Source organism: Rattus norvegicus, chromosome 15, assembly GCF_021556685.1.
Source record: "Rattus norvegicus strain SHRSP/BbbUtx chromosome 15, alternate assembly SHRSP_T2T, whole genome shotgun sequence".
NCBI lineage: Eukaryota > Metazoa > Chordata > Mammalia > Rodentia > Muridae > Rattus > Rattus norvegicus.
This window is the reverse complement of record NC_141548.1, coordinates 22,777,599-22,792,935: the sequence shown is the minus strand read 5'-3', so window position 1 is coordinate 22,792,935 and position 15,337 is coordinate 22,777,599. Positions and strand designations below refer to the sequence as shown.

General features: G+C 46.6%; 1 pseudogene; it reads left to right on the top strand.

Moving 5' to 3' along the window:
* The first annotated feature begins 11,128 nt into the window (after window positions 1–11,128).
* Rps29-ps19 (ribosomal protein S29, pseudogene 19) lies at window positions 11,129–11,347 on the top strand (annotated as a pseudogene).
* Window positions 11,348–15,337: the final 3,990 nt, after the last annotated feature.

The window sequence follows — 15,337 nt, the reverse complement described above, 5'->3', positions numbered from 1 at the left end:
AAGGTAGGGGATGGGCAACTGCATTTCTTCACTGATGCTAATGTCCCCTCTCCACCACCCACTGGCAGACCTAGCTCTCAGTTTGCTCATACTGTAAGGCCTCCCAGACATCCTCCAGCCTCCAATCGCCTATTTCTGCCTTTCTACTTTCCCAAAGTTCAAGGTCATCTACACGCTGTGCAAGAGGGATCCTCAGTCAAGCCCTGAGTGCCTGTGAGACTTAGACACCTCGGCAAGCGTTGAAAGAGGCTAGTGGAACTTCTGAGGTACACTGAGTACACGTTGATCCCATTTAAACGTGAATGCAAACAGAAATTGTAAGTCTGAATCCAACGGAGTCAAAAAGAAAGCCAAGAGCTGGGAGTACACCCCAGTCATCAGAGTCTTTGTCTAGCATACAGGAGACCCTGGTTTTGCTCACCAGCACTGCACAGACCAAGTAGCACAGTAGTGCACACGTGAGATCCAGCACTCAGGAGGTGGAGGTAGGACAACCAGGAGCTCAGGGTCTTCTTTGATTACCAAGTGAGTCTGAGGCAAGCCCGGGCTTCATGGAACTCCGTCTCAATTAGTAAGTAAATAAAATTATGGAAGTTCCCGTTAATGTCAGCAGGAGTGAAGGTAATAGCGTGACTGTGTTGCGGTAAAATTAAAAAAACAGCGGCACCGGTTTCCACTCGTTCTCACTCCACTCGGATCCGCGGGAGCTGCGTGCTCTGGCTGTTTCTCTGCCAGTCGCTTTCACACACTGTCCCTTTAGCGGGTTGTTACCACGCCTGCCACACACGTATCCTATGGACCATTGTAGCATGGCACCATGCCACGCTACCCCAGGCACTCTACAGCCTAGCATGGCTTCCGGAACTAAGAGAGGCTGTCTCTCTGCCCACCGGGAACTTTGCTCACATCCCCTATAGCCTGGTAAATTCAAAGCTCTAGAAATTTGTAATTTAACAATCAGATTTATATGTTAATTCTCAATCTACAATACATCCACAGATTAAATTCACTGTCAATTAATAAAGGTAGAAACCGTCCACCTAGACGAGATAAAATTGACCTAGACCATGTGGCTTGGAATCGTCCTCCTTCTCTGTCTCCATCTTCCTTCCCTGGCTCCTCCTCCTCTTCTCTCCTCCCTAGACTTTTCCCCGCCTACCCTTCCTTCTCATCCAATGATAGGCTTCGCCTTATCCTGGGCCGGCCTTGCTGCATAATGACATCATCTAACATGACTGGATTAGGGTCTGTGGGATGGCCAGGAATCACAAATGAGCCTATGACTGTCAGATGATATGCAAGTTGACAGATTTGAGTTCCCTCTGAATCAACGTTCTCCTCTTTCTTTGCTTACCTGCTTTCTGTGCTGGAGGGTGAGGTTGCAAAAGCAAGGGCATGTTCTGCCCATGTGACAGTCCTCTCCCCCACCTGCCACTGAGTCTTGAGAGAGGGTACCCAGCTGCTGATGGAGAGAGATTTGTTCCTCTCCGTGATGGGCACAGCTCTGCACCTAGTGTCAATCCAATCTCACAGGCATGTGAGGCCGAAAGACAAAGAGGGACATCTTTTAGGGTTGTGTCGTCTTGGGCGGGTTTTAAATGAACCGAAGGAACACGTTTTCAGGTTTATTCTCAAAGCAGAGAAATAAAAAACTCCTTCGTCATCACATGGTGTGCCGACAGACACATTACGGTCTTCCTACCTGCGCAGGTAAGGACTCAGAAACTAGAAAAGCATGATGGCAGAGAAAAGGGCTGAGGGCGCTGGGGTGGCCTGAGAGAATCACTGATAGGACATCTGAGTTAACTACGCCTGTTCCAAATCCTTCAGCTGATGAGCGAGGGATTGGTTCTGAGGTGAGCTGAGATCAGCTGACCCCTTCAATTCATGAGATATTATCCCACAGAAGCAGAAGAACGGGTGGGTGGGTGGTGAGAGGGTGCTGGAGTCTGGGGGCAGGGCAGGGTGTCCTGGAGTACTGTGTCTGCAAATGTACGGAAACCAGCAGAGGAGGCTCTGCAGACGACAGTGTCAAATGACGGGATTGGAGTTGTTCTTAAGTCATGCTTTGGTGTCTGTCTATAAATGTTCACTGTGCTATACAAGGTTATCATTCCTCCTCCTCTTTTCAAAGTCCATAGCTGGTTTTTTTTTCTCTCTCTCTCTTTTTTTAAAGATTTATTTATTTATTTAATGTATACGAATACACTGTAGCTGTCTTCAGACACCGATCCCATTACAGATGGTTGAGCCACCATGTGGTTGCTGGGAATTGAACTCAGGACCTCTAGAAGAGCAGTCAGAGCTCTTAACCGCTGAGCCATTTCTCTAGCCCTCTCTCTTTTTTTTTTTTTTTTTTTTTTTTTTTTTTTTTTTTTTAGTTTATTTATCCATTTTGTATATGAGTATACTGTGGCTGTCCTCAGACACATCAGAAGAGGGCATCAGATCCCATTACAGATGGTTGTGAGCCACCATGTGGTTGCTGGGATTTGAACTCAGGACCTCTGGAAGAGCAGTCAGTGCTCTTAACCACTGAGCCACCTCTCTAGCCCTATAGCTGTTTTCTATAGCAGCACCTGAAGTCTGACTCACCAAGCTGGCCACTAGTTTGGACTTGACTCCTTATATCAGATTCCCAATCAAGACAGATATTTCACATTTTCTATATCTAGGGCCTTCGCGGGTTAACCTGGAACGAAAGGTTATATAAAGCCCTCCACAAGGGCATTAGGATGTCCCTGAGGGCAGGCCCTAAATGTGAGCCATTTTACCTCGGGGCCCAGCTCTGTGCTCACTCCTTCTGATCCTGAATATGGCTCTCTGGGTGTGGGTCTAGATTGTCCTGGCTATGTTTCTTCAGTTGAAGATATCCCATGTGGAAGCAAAGGGAACTTGTCCTATACGTTTGAAAGGATTGTATTTGAGTCTGTTGAAATAAACTGTCTGGAAAGATAGCTGAAGGTTAAGAGTTTGGATCCCAGCACCCATAGAAAAGCTAGGCGTGGTCCTGCACATGCCCGTGACCCCAGCACTGAGTAGGGCAGAAATGGAAGAACTGGTGTGGCTTGGTGTCTGCCACCAGAGGCAAAACAATGAGGTCTCCAGGTTCAGAAAGAGAACTTAGAGCCTCAATGGATATGGCCTTGAGTTGTGTAGGGTTGTGGGCTCGCTTCTACCCTGCCACTGGGCACAGTCGCTTGGGGAGGCATAATGAAGGGAGTTTGACTGCTCTTATCCCGTGCCCCCCCCCACTGCCGCCCCCACTGCTGCCGATGCCGATTTCGCCGATGCCACCGGAGAGGGTACTGGCCTGCTGGCGTAGGGAAGCAACAAGACACTGCTCTGGAGGTGGGAGAGCATGGTCTGAGACATGGGAAAGCTGGACCTGGCTCAGGGGTCCCCCAGCCCGTGAGAGGCTGCAGCCATGGGGTTCTCAAGCTCTTGGACATCTGGGCATCGCTGGAAGTCGAGGAAGAGCTAAGAACGGAGTAGGGGCGTGGCTGGGTCCAGCCCGGAGTGTAGGGGAGTATTGGGGGGGAGTCATGGAGAGAAGGGGAACTCTAGCTTGTCCCCGTGGAGATAGTCCTTGGCTTGATGGAAGCAGGCTTGTTGACTGTTCTGGCTGAGAGCACAGAGAGGCCTTCTACAGGGTAATTAAGCTCCAGGTCTGTAGGTGAAGGCCTCAATGAAAAGAGACAGTCCATGGTTCTAAACGGTTTATTGTCATGGTGGAAAGGAAAGTGAATGCGTAAAACCATACCCCACTCCTGGGGTGGGCCTGAGATTAAATACCTTTTGCAGAGACGTATGTCTGGGAAGGGCCTCTAGGTACCGCATTAGCATGAGCATGGAGAACTCTGTTTTGAGCCTACTTGACTGTGGTCCACCTCTTTCCCTATTGTCTTGGTCTGAGATGTTAGGGATGCTCTTCTCTATGTGGAAGGGCTCGGGATGTTGCCCTTATGTGACTGACGGCCACAAGGGCTTTGGCTACCTGACAGGTGCCTGGTGCCGGGAGCAGGTCAAGCTCCTACCGTCCCTTCAGGATCTCTGGGGTGTCTAGCCTTTGGCTTGACCTTACCAGGCTTCCTCTCGGTCCACTGCCCTGCAGGCAATCAATCGTTCCCCCAGACACCCTTAACTTGTTCACAGAATGCCACAGTAGTGATCCTCTGCCTTCCCGTGAATTGAAATCCTCTCAGGAGCCCTCCAGGAAATACCCAATGACAAGATAGTAACTTCAAAACCCACCAAAGTCTGACATGGCCATTGTAAGGACATGGAGCTACAATTCTCTTCAGAGAACCCCCAAGTCTGTGTGCCCAGGCGCCCCCTCCTCTCTTCTGAGTGCCTTTTCTTTTCTCCTGACCTTCATGCTTAACTCTATATTGAAATATATTTAATAAAATCTCCAACTTCCCTCCAAAAACTGGCCACACCTGTTCTTTTCAGCACTGACATAATGGGCCCCAATTTCTCATCAGTCTAGACCCCCAAAACTCTAGGGAAGCACCACATGCTACACAGAGCTGTGTCTCTGTCCCCGCCACAAGGGACAGTCCTACCTTCCTCAACCCTGTGGGTCCGAAGGCCACTGTGGCTGACCACCTGACAGCATCTGACACTTGAGCCCTCTGGCTAGAGGGGAGACCAGAGAAAGTAGGCTCTCTGAAAGTGTGTTTATGCAGCCACACTCAGGACATAAAACAGGATGAAGAGAGAATTTCGTCTGGTTTGGCCCTGGGGGGCAGGCTAAGAAGTCACTACCCTGTTGAGAAGAGTGAGTTTACCAGCCTGCGAGCCAGCTCAAGGGACAGGACGGTGAGACCTACCTCTCTGCCAGCGGGGTTGTCACACCCCCCATAGGGTGGGAGAGATGACTCAGCAGCTTAGAGATAGTCCCTGCAGAGGACCCTAGTGTGTCTCCTGGCACTGTCTGAGGTGGGCCAAAATCACCAGTAACTCCAGCTCCAGGGAGTCTGACACCTGGATTCTGCAGCACCCACACTTAATGTGCACATTTATGTGCGCACACACACACACACACACATACACACACACACACTTTAAAATAATGGGAGTAAACAAAATTAAATTTAGAAGAGAAAAGGGAAAAAAATAAAAAGAGAACCTTAAACATTCTATTTCATCAAACCCTGCAGAGATCCGAAAGGACCTCGGGAAAATTCTTCCTTCCTACTGACTGGGTCAGAGACAAGGATTCGTTCAGCTCCAGTTCAAAGCAACTGTGCACCCACTGAAAGATCCCCGAAGAGAGACCCTTTCTAAAGTCACGGGAAATAACGGACCCCAGACACAGAGAGACCATTTTGGATGTAATAAGCAAAGGCGAGGTTTATTACGGAGATCTATTATGGGGATCTCCGGGTCGACACGTATCCTGCGCAGGAGACAGAGGTGTCGACCCCGAAGCTCAAAATTCAGGGGTTTATATAGGGAAGGCTAGGGGGTTTGGCGCGGTTACACACAATTGGCTAATTTCTGGCGCGGCTATAAGTAATTGGCTCATTTAAACATAGCAGTGAGATTACAGCACAGCAGGAGAGTACGTGTTTACTGGAGCGTACAGGATTTTAGAAGCTAGGGGCGTATCAGGATTTGAAGGACATCTGGTTAAGGTGTGACTCTGAGTAAGCTGGGGGAGGTGCCCTTCTGCCAGATGGTTTGGGTCAGTCCTGATAACTCGGGCTGGTTCCCGAATTCCTTTTCTTTATCTTTATGGTCTGTTAGTCCTAGCGGCAGGGCGGGGCTGCCTGGACTTGCTTTTCACAGTGTTTAGCCCTGAGTCTGAATTTTGAAACTTATTCTTTTAACTTCATATTTTTAAACCTTAAATCTGTATATTCCTTTCATTCCCCTCTTCTTCTACTAAGTAATTCTAATCTTAGAATTTTGATATCAAATCTCCTATTTGGTCTCACCAGTTGTCCTGACTGGTACTGTTGTCTCAGAACCATCAACCGCACAGCACTCACTCGATTTTTAACAAAAGCAATTAACCTGTTTGTCACGCAGGGTCCAAAAACTAAAACCAAGAAAATTATTAGTAATGGCCCAACCATATAGCAGAGAGTAGGGTAGTCATCCAGGGAGACCAAGTGAACCAAGACTCAAACCAACCTTGTTGAGCGTCTATCTTTTTGTAGGAGTCAAACCTATTAACTAGTTTCTTTAACACACATGGACCTATAATCAGAAGCAGAAGCAAAACTAAGAAGGGTCCCATAAGGGAGGATATCAGAGTAGTCATCCAAGGAGATCTACTAAACCAGCTCTCGAACCATCCCTGATGTGCTTCTCTGTCTTTTGTCTAACCTTTCTCTAAGTTTATTCATGGAGTCTTTAATTACTCCTGAATGGTCTGCATAGAAGCAACATTCTTTCAGTGTAGCACACAGGCTCCTTCTTTAAGGAATATCAGGCCTAATCTTCTCCTATTCTGAAGGACTACCTCTGAGAGGGAGGTTAGGTATTCTTGGAGGTCAGCTAAAAAGTCTTTCACTCTTTTTATATCTGAGTCAATGGCAGTTCTGAATTCTCTATAAGCCTTGCATTGCAGGGCAATGGCAGATGTCCTTGTGCTGCCCTTGCAGCACCTAGATAGCCTTAAGTAATTCTCAACTCTTTTTTTTGTCTTACTAAGTCTTTAGCATCAGGATTCCAATCTGGACACTATCTAAACCTACACACCAAGGTCATGACTAGCTTTTAGAACTTCTAAACTTATACAGATTGTGATCCCTGAGGCACAGTCCCAAGAAGTGTTAGGAGTACTAACATATGCAATGTTACATCATTTGTAATAGAAATCAAGCCTATCCCCACACCTATCTTGATAGAACCCAGGGCAAACATGAAATTAAGTCTAGGGAGCTTTTTGAAGATCTGAGTTTCCCTCTAGGTCCCAGCTCTCAGCCCCAACAGCTAGTACACGGCTGGTGAGGGCTGAGAACCGACGGCTGTCAGGGTGGTCAGCAGCACCAGGTACGGTCCTTTCCAGTGAGTATCTGGGTTCAGTGCCATTGTATGTAGCCGAGTCTCCGACCTGGAACTGATGAGATGTTTCGGGGGTCCCCGGGGCATAGGCTGCTGCCAGCTCTGAGCAGATTTCTTTCTGTATCACCTGTAGGTCTTTTAGTCTGGCATACAAATCATTATTACTATGACATGTTGGTTCAGTAATATCATCTAATACAGTCAGAGGAGCTGAGGCCCCATATAAGATCTCAAAGGGGGTAAGGCTGATTCTGGAAGGGGTATTTCTTGCTCTGAAGAGAGCAAGAGGGAAGGAGTGCCACCCAGTCTGTGCCAGTCTCCATGGTCAATTTGGTCAGGATCTCTTTTAGAGTTTTATTTATTTACTCTACCTGTCCTGAACTTTGAGGTCTGTAAATACAATGTAATTTCCAATCGACCTCTAAATACTTGGCCACACCCTGGCTTACCTTGGCAACGAAAGTAGGGCCGTTGTCTGACCAGGTTACCTTGGCCACTCCAGACCTGGGGAAGATTTCGTCCAGTATCTTCTTGATGACTACCGAGGCCATCTCTTGCTTGGTGAGGAAAGCTTCTATCTATTCCTGAAAAAGTATCTACAAGCACTAGGAGATACTTGTGATCATATTTTCCTGGTTTTATCTCAGTGAAGTTCACTTCGACTTTTCACTAAACTCTCTAGGTCTCTTTGCCCTGTTTGCTTGCTAAGCATTCACTTATTGACATACCTTACACTTTTTACTGCCTCTCTGGCTAAAATCTTAAAGTCTATTACATACACTTAACTACTTGGACAAACTTTTTATCTCCTAAATGAGTCCATTTCTGTATTTGGCAAAGTGAGTCTTTTCTTTGTTCTCTGAGGAATATAGTTTTCCCCTCAAGTGTGCCATTTTTTTTTTCATTTAAGCAATTTGGGCCTTTTCTTCTGTTGTACATTCTAAGTGAGGCCATCCCTTAGTCCAATCCCAGTTCCCAGTGGCTGTCTCTTACAGGCCTGTAACCAGGATAGGCTCCTGCATAGCCATTTCCCGAGCCACTTTATCTGCTTTGTTACTGCCCCATGCCACTGAATCTCTTCCCTCCTGATATCCTGAGCAATGAATAATACTCACAGTTGTTGGCTTCACCAGGGCATCCAAAAGATGGCAAAGGCATCTGTGGCACTGATGTGCTGGGGGGTTGAGGTTCAGCCATCCCAGATGACATTGTGTTGTCCACCATGGCAGCACCCACTTATCTCTGATCTTCATGAAGAGAACTGTTCCCGTCTGTAGACAAGGTAGCCTCGGCTTTCAGCAGGGGTCAATCAACCAGTCGCAGAGGTCTTTCCTCCACCCATGGGCTTCTGCCAGTGCTTGACACTCATGTTGCAGTGGCTCCAGGTCAGGATTGGGCAGCAAGGTGACCAGATTGTCCCCAACCGGTGGAGAATCTAGTCCATCACAGCTGACCAGTGGTCCCATCTTTTGGGACATTCTATTCAAAGGCAAAATATCAGCCACTCTATCACAGTTTAAGTCCTGGATTGGGTGATAATTGTCAGTGCCCGGCTGGCAGGAACGGTGTGTTCCAGGCAGAATGGCACTAAGTCACACATCTCCCAGCATCAGGTACTGGTGTACTGAGACAGGTCTTAAGCCCCACGTACACAGTCTGCAGATATGCATATACATGGCCTCACCCTTCAGCCCACGCAAGCCATTTTGGAAAGCAAATTTCTCATGAGCAAGGGATGGGGGCAGTCAGGGATGACCATGAATTAGTGGGTTACCCGGCCCACGCCAAGGTCCACTGTTCTTCGGGCAGTCCACAAGTATTGTTTGTTGCCAGTAGTCCCCTGTATTCAAGGTCTTTGGATATTGGCCCACTGGGGGGGGGGGCATAGGAGCACAGAGCATTGGGTCCCTGTATCCACACTTCTCTTCTATCTCTGTATATAGCCAGCACTCTAGGACCAAGAAGCTCTCCAGTGGCCCCTCTTGTTCTTTCTGGGGCAGTCCCTGACCCAGTGTCCTTTTTCTTTGTATTAGGCACACTGATCTTTAGCCAGGAATTCTCTTCTGTTGCCAGGTACTGTCTTCCTAGGTTCCCTAACTACTATGGCCAGTATATGTTCCTCTCTTGTCTTTTATCTCTCTTTAACTCTCTAGCTTCCTCTTCTTTTTGTCTCTTTTAGCTTCCTGCTTTTTTTTTTACCTTCTTTTCTCTTTCTCTTTGTTTAACCTTACTTTCTCTGTAACTTATACTAACTCTCAGCAACTTAGCTTAACCCTTCAAATTTCTGTAACTTTCTCTTCATATCCTTTCCTTATCTTAGCCAGATTGGTGGGGCATTTTCCAGCCCCTAGGAGACCCACCCTTGGAGCCTGGGGGCAGACCCGGAGCACTCCCTACCTTCAGGGGTATTGAAGTCAACAGTCAGGAGTGAGGGCCTTCCATCCATGTCTGGAACATTCTTTCTGGCCTCCAGTAGGATTCTGTCTTTCCTCAGTGGTAAAGAAGACCTGTAACAGTTACTAACAAGCATCTCAAGTGGGATGGTGAGAAAACAAGAAGGGAATCTAGAGAATAGAGGTCCACTGAAGAGGACAAATAGCATTTAGTCACACAGCTAAACCAGGATGCCTTTTTTGGACAAAATGGCCATTGTAAATATAAGCACAAGCTTGTCTATGAAACAGAAAGGCGAGCAGAGAGGCAGCCGATCTGTTCGCGGCTGTCTCTCTGGACTTAGATTTTCCCTCAAGGAGTATCTCTCTTCAGTGTCAGCTTGGTGGCTTTGCCTCTCAAGAGAACCAGCCTCCAAATGACACTAGGCTTCTAGTAACAACTAATAGCAAGAGGATGGAGAGATGGTTAGAACCTGGGTGCTAGATGCCAGGTGGCTGACAAAAGAATTGTAACCAGTTCACCTGGGCTATCAGGACCTCAATAGCAGCCCTTTACCAAACTGTCTCACTGGGTTAAAGGCCCATAAGAAAGAAAACATTAATCCTGACCTTGGCCACCACCAAAGCCTGAATTCTAAATTTTGACTGGCAAAACAAAGTTCTTTACAGTTTGTTGTAGATTCTTTGTAAGACTCTCAGAGAGAATCTTCCCTCAGGAGGGAGATCCTCGAGCCCAATGACCAGTCCGAGTCCACAGGCTGCAATCTGCAAGAGGATTTTTATTGATCAGAATACACAGGTATCTGTGGGCGTCCCAGTCAATTCGGAAGACTGGCGCGCCTAGCAGAACCAGGGACAGGTTTTTATAGGGCATTGGGGAGCAGAAGCAGGCTTACAGAAGCAGATGCATGGTTACAGGGATGTGATTGGTGGAGTAAATGAGGCATACGTGTATGTTACCTATTTTGGCTATAATCATAACAGTGAGTTAGCAAAAAGTACATGGTGGTCAGGGCTTCCGGGGGGTCAGGGACTTTTTCTTTTTCCTGCCAGGTGGCCCATGGAGCAGTGTCCATAATTTAGTCTGGTTTCTGCATTTTGTTTTCTTTTCTGGTCTGTTTCGTCTAAATGATGGGTCAGCGCGCACGACGAGAGCTTCTGTGAGAGCGAAGTCCTGAAGAGGTGATTAGAGAGTAGAAAGCTTTTATACTTTTTTTTTCAAAAAGAAATGGTGACTTTTAAAAGGAATGGTAAGAAAAAGTAATGGGGTGAGGAACAGCAAACTGTGTGAGGGACTGGACAGCACAGGAGAGGGCAAAACCAGGGAGCAACTGGTTACAAGGATATTCTTTCTCTTCCTGTTATCAGGAGTCCTACCTTAGGCAAACTTCTGACTTGTTCTTACATGGGCAGATGAGAAAGCCCCTCCTGCCCCTGCTGTTCCTCAAGCACCTTCAGCTCAAAATAAACTACACGCCAAAGTGGCGTTGGGGGATGTGTGTCAGGGAAGGGGGGGGCAGGCATCTCATTCCTTGTTACAAGTCTCCTCACCTCAAGAATAAGAGTGACAAGAACTGGGGCTGGGGATTTAGCTCAGTGGTAGAGCGCTTACCTAGGAAGCGCAAGGCCCTGGGTTCGGTCCCCAGCTCCGAAAAAAAGAACCAAAAAAAAAAAAAAAAAAGTGACAAGAACTTTGAAGAGCTCATGCGTGCGCCAGCTCGTTCCTTTTTCCTCTTTGGGCGTCTGAAGGTAAGATGGGTCACCAGCAGCTCTACTGTAGTCACCCGAGGAAGTTCGGCCAGGGTTCTCGCTCTTGCTGCGTCTGCTCTAACCGCCATGGTCTGATCCGTAAATACGGGCTGAACATGTGCCAACAGTGCTTCAGTCAGTACGCGAAGGACACAGGCTTCATTAAGTTGGACTAAGCGACCTGAGTGGATGATTCAACTGTCTACCCAGTGAAACTGACTGTCTACCCTGTGATACCAATCATGCTAGTCTTTGTGCACACAGAATAAAAAAACTGAAGGCAAAAAAAAAAAAAAAATAAGATTGACCGGGCTGGAGAGATGGCTCAGCGGTTAAGAGCGCTGACTGCTCTTCCAGAGGTCCTGAGTTCAATTCCCAGCAACCACATGGTGGCTCACAACCATCTGTAATGGGATCTGAAGTCCTCTTCTGGTGCGTGTGCAGACAGCTACAGTGTACTCATATACAATAAAAAGATAAACATTAAAAAAAAGATCAGCTCAAAACATCCTTGGTTCCAAAAGGGCATTTTTGGGGGCCTTATGTTTTGGGGTGTCATACTTTGATGTATTATATTTTAGGGTGTCATACTTTGATGGCTTCCTCTCAATACTTTAATCTCTTGGCTTTTTTTAAAGAGTCAGCTTTTACTGGAGTTACTTTAAGATTCCACTCCATTAGTAATTAAAGTTTTCACCATTTCCACTCTGATCCTTCCTGCTTTTAATTAATTTTCTTATTAGTTTTGTAATTTTATTGCTTTCTCTTCATTTTCTCTCAGCTAATCACACTGTTAATTTTCAAGGGTGTCAGAACCCTTTCTGGTTTTATTCGATTTGCAGTTTCAAAAGGTCACGTGTAGTGTTGCCTTTGTGGGAGATCTCTAACTTCCAGGGCTCTTCTCAGGGAAGTATTTTAATGCTCATGTTTCTTGGAACCTCTCAAACAATCTATTTGTAACTTGCTTTGTAATGTGCTTTCCGATTGGCTGACATGGCAGTAGGCTTTCTACTTTCTAACTCTTTGACTCTGGATCCTTGTTCCTGTAGGGATGCTGTCTGAGACTGGTTTGTTCTAGTTTGTCCTGAGGAAAAGATATTTTGAGTTCCTGTGTTTCCTCCACCTAAGGTGGCAGCAGGGGCAACAGACGTCAACATGTCAACCATCTCTTGAAGTTTCGTTAAACACCCTGGACCAGTTTTATTTCACTCTGCTTAAAGGTATAGCTTATTCTTTTTTAAAAAAATATTTTATTTATTTTATGCATATGAGTACACTGTGGCTGTCTTCAGACACACCAGAAGAGGGCTTCAGATCCCATTACAGATGGTTCAGCCACCATGTGGTTGCTGGGATTTGAACTCAGGACCTCTGAAAGAGCAGTCAGTGCTCTTAACCACCGAGCCATCCCTCTAGCCCGAACTGATGATTTTTTTTTGAGTAAGAGAAAACAGCCATTAAGTCCAAAAACAGCAGAACTTACTTGTTCACAGGACTTCCCGTCTGTGTCTGGAGAACATCTCCATTTGTTAAGATGTCTCCTCTCCATGGCAGAAAGATAAGATCGGATTGAAATCTCTGGAAAGTCTAATGAGTAGAAAAGTCACCAATGGGGTTGGAGAGAGGGCTCAGAGGCTAAGAGTGCATTCTGCTGTTGGAGGGGACCTGAATTCCATTCTAAACACCCAAGTCCGGAGACTCACAAACACCTGTCACTGTAGCTCTAGGGTATCTTAAGTACAATCACAGGTCCACACGTGCAAACACATCACACACACACACACACACACACACACACACACACACAAATCCTTTTTAAAAAGAAAGAAAAATCAGCTGGGTGGTGGTGGCACATGCCGTTTAATCTCAACATTTGAAAAGCCAATCTGAGTTTGAGGCTAGCCTAGTCTACAGAGTGAGTTCCAGGTCAGCCAGGGCTACATGGAGAAACCCTGTCTCAGAAAACAAACTAACAAACAATTGGGCCTGGAGAGATGGCTCAGGGGTTAAGAGCCTTGGTTGCTCTTCCAAAAGTCCTGAGTTTGATTCCCAACACCCACTTGGCGGCTCACAGTCATCTGTAATGGAGTCCGATGCCTTCTATCATGGAAACATACATGCAAATAGAGCACTTACATACATACATAAATAAATCCTTTAAAAAAGGCAAAAAGAAAAACCACCAACTAAAATTTATGAGACTAACCTCACCTTTGTTTGCTATGTTGCCCCACCCACAGCCGGCTTTCTCCACACTCCACTCCGCTGAAGTAGGTGGTTTTATTTAAGCCTGGAATCATAGCCTGGTTTCCAGAACTTTTCCTCTGAGTCTGTCCCATATAAAGGTACACAAGGTTTGAAACTGGCTTATTTTGTCCTTGTTCATCTGACTTCTGTTCCACTGTCTGCCCCAACTAAGAACTGTGAAGGGCTGAAAAGCGTCTTCCTCCCAAGCATTCAGGAAGAGAGAGATCCTGCTATGGGCTGGATAGAGTCTGTCCTAGCAGTTCTTAGAAGGGATATTTGGTCTACAGAGTTGAGTGGGACCTTTAAGTGCCTGTGGAGGTGTCCTTTATGAAGGGCTTGCCCTCAGAAGTGGTTAGCTAGCTTTTGAAGGACCACTAAGTTGGTTCTAAGGACAAAGTGGTATATTAGTCAAGTCAGGGTTCTCTAAAGGAACAGAACTAATTTCAGTAGAACTAGTGACCCACATGGTGGCTCACAGCCATTTGTAATGGAATTGGACAGAACTAGCGTGTGTGTATGTGTGTGAGTGTGTGTGTGTGTGTGTGTGTGTGTGTGTGTGTGTGTGTCTTTTATTAGAATGACTTACAGGCTTAGTTAGGGTTTTACTGCTGTGAACAGACATTATGACCAAAGCAATTCTTATAAAGACAATGCTTAAATGAGGCTGGCTTACAGGTTCAGAGGCTCAGTCCAATATCATCAAGACAGGGAGCATGGCAGCGTCCAACAGGCATAGTGCAGGAGCTGAAAGTTCTACGCCTTCATCTGAAGGCCACTAGGAAAAGATTGGTTCCCATGTGGCTAGGAGGAGGGTCTCATTACCCACCCCCACAGTAACACATTTCTTCCAACAAGGCCAAACCCTGGGCCAAGCATATTCAAACCACCACACAGGCTGTGGTCTGGGTAGTCTAACAATGGCTGTCTCCTGACAGAATGGCCAAGAATCCTGTAGTTCAGTTGATGAGATTGGGTGTCCCAGACGTCCCAGTCTGGTGCTGGAGTCCAGGGGATTCCTAGAGAGCCGCTGATCTTCTGTCCGTGTTGGAATCCTGAAGAAATGTTAACACCAGGGGAGGGATGGCTCAGCAGCAGGATAGATGAACTGACAGAGAGCAAGGGCCAGCAGACAAAAAGCAAAACCTTGGGGCTGGAGTTGTGTCAATGGTTAAGAGCAATGGCTGCTCTCTGGAGGACCCAGTTTCGATTCCTGGCACCTGCATAGCCACTTTCAACCATCACTAACTCCAGTGCCAGGGAATCTGACACCCTCACACAGACACATGCAGGCAAAACACCAATGTACACACAATAAAAATAAATTCTTTAAAAAAAATAAAGCAATCACTTCTTGGACTTTTGGCTAAGATCAAGTGTTTAAAAAAAAAACCTTCCTTGTCTTTTGATGTGGGTTGCAACCAGAAGGCATGTCCCAGACCTAGAGTTTTAGGGTGGTTCTTCCCACCCCAGATTATCTGAAACAAGAAAGGTGTGCTGTATTGTTTGGGTTTTAGTTGATTCCAGATGAAGTCAAGTTGACAACCAAGGTCAGCCATCATGGGTGTTAGGCCATAGAAGAAGCGAGGACAGCCCCACCCTCACTCCAACCTCCTGTCTTGTCCTGCAGCCTCTTCCCTCCCTCCTGTGTCCCCAGCACTGTCTCTACTCGAGTTGTGCCACCATCAGGATCTTGAGCTTCCAGAAGCTAAAATAAACTCTTTTTCCTTATTCTGTTACCTACTCTTAGGTGTGTTTGTTTGTTTTTGTTGCAGCAATGAAAACAGATCCAACCCTGAAGCAGTCCGGAGAACCTGGAGAAATAAAGACACATTCACTGCCTGTGGGGTGTGGGGTTCCAAGTCTGTAAATGCAGCAGCCAAGGGTCTGAGGCAGGGATATCTTCAAGTCAGACCAGCCCAGGCTACAGA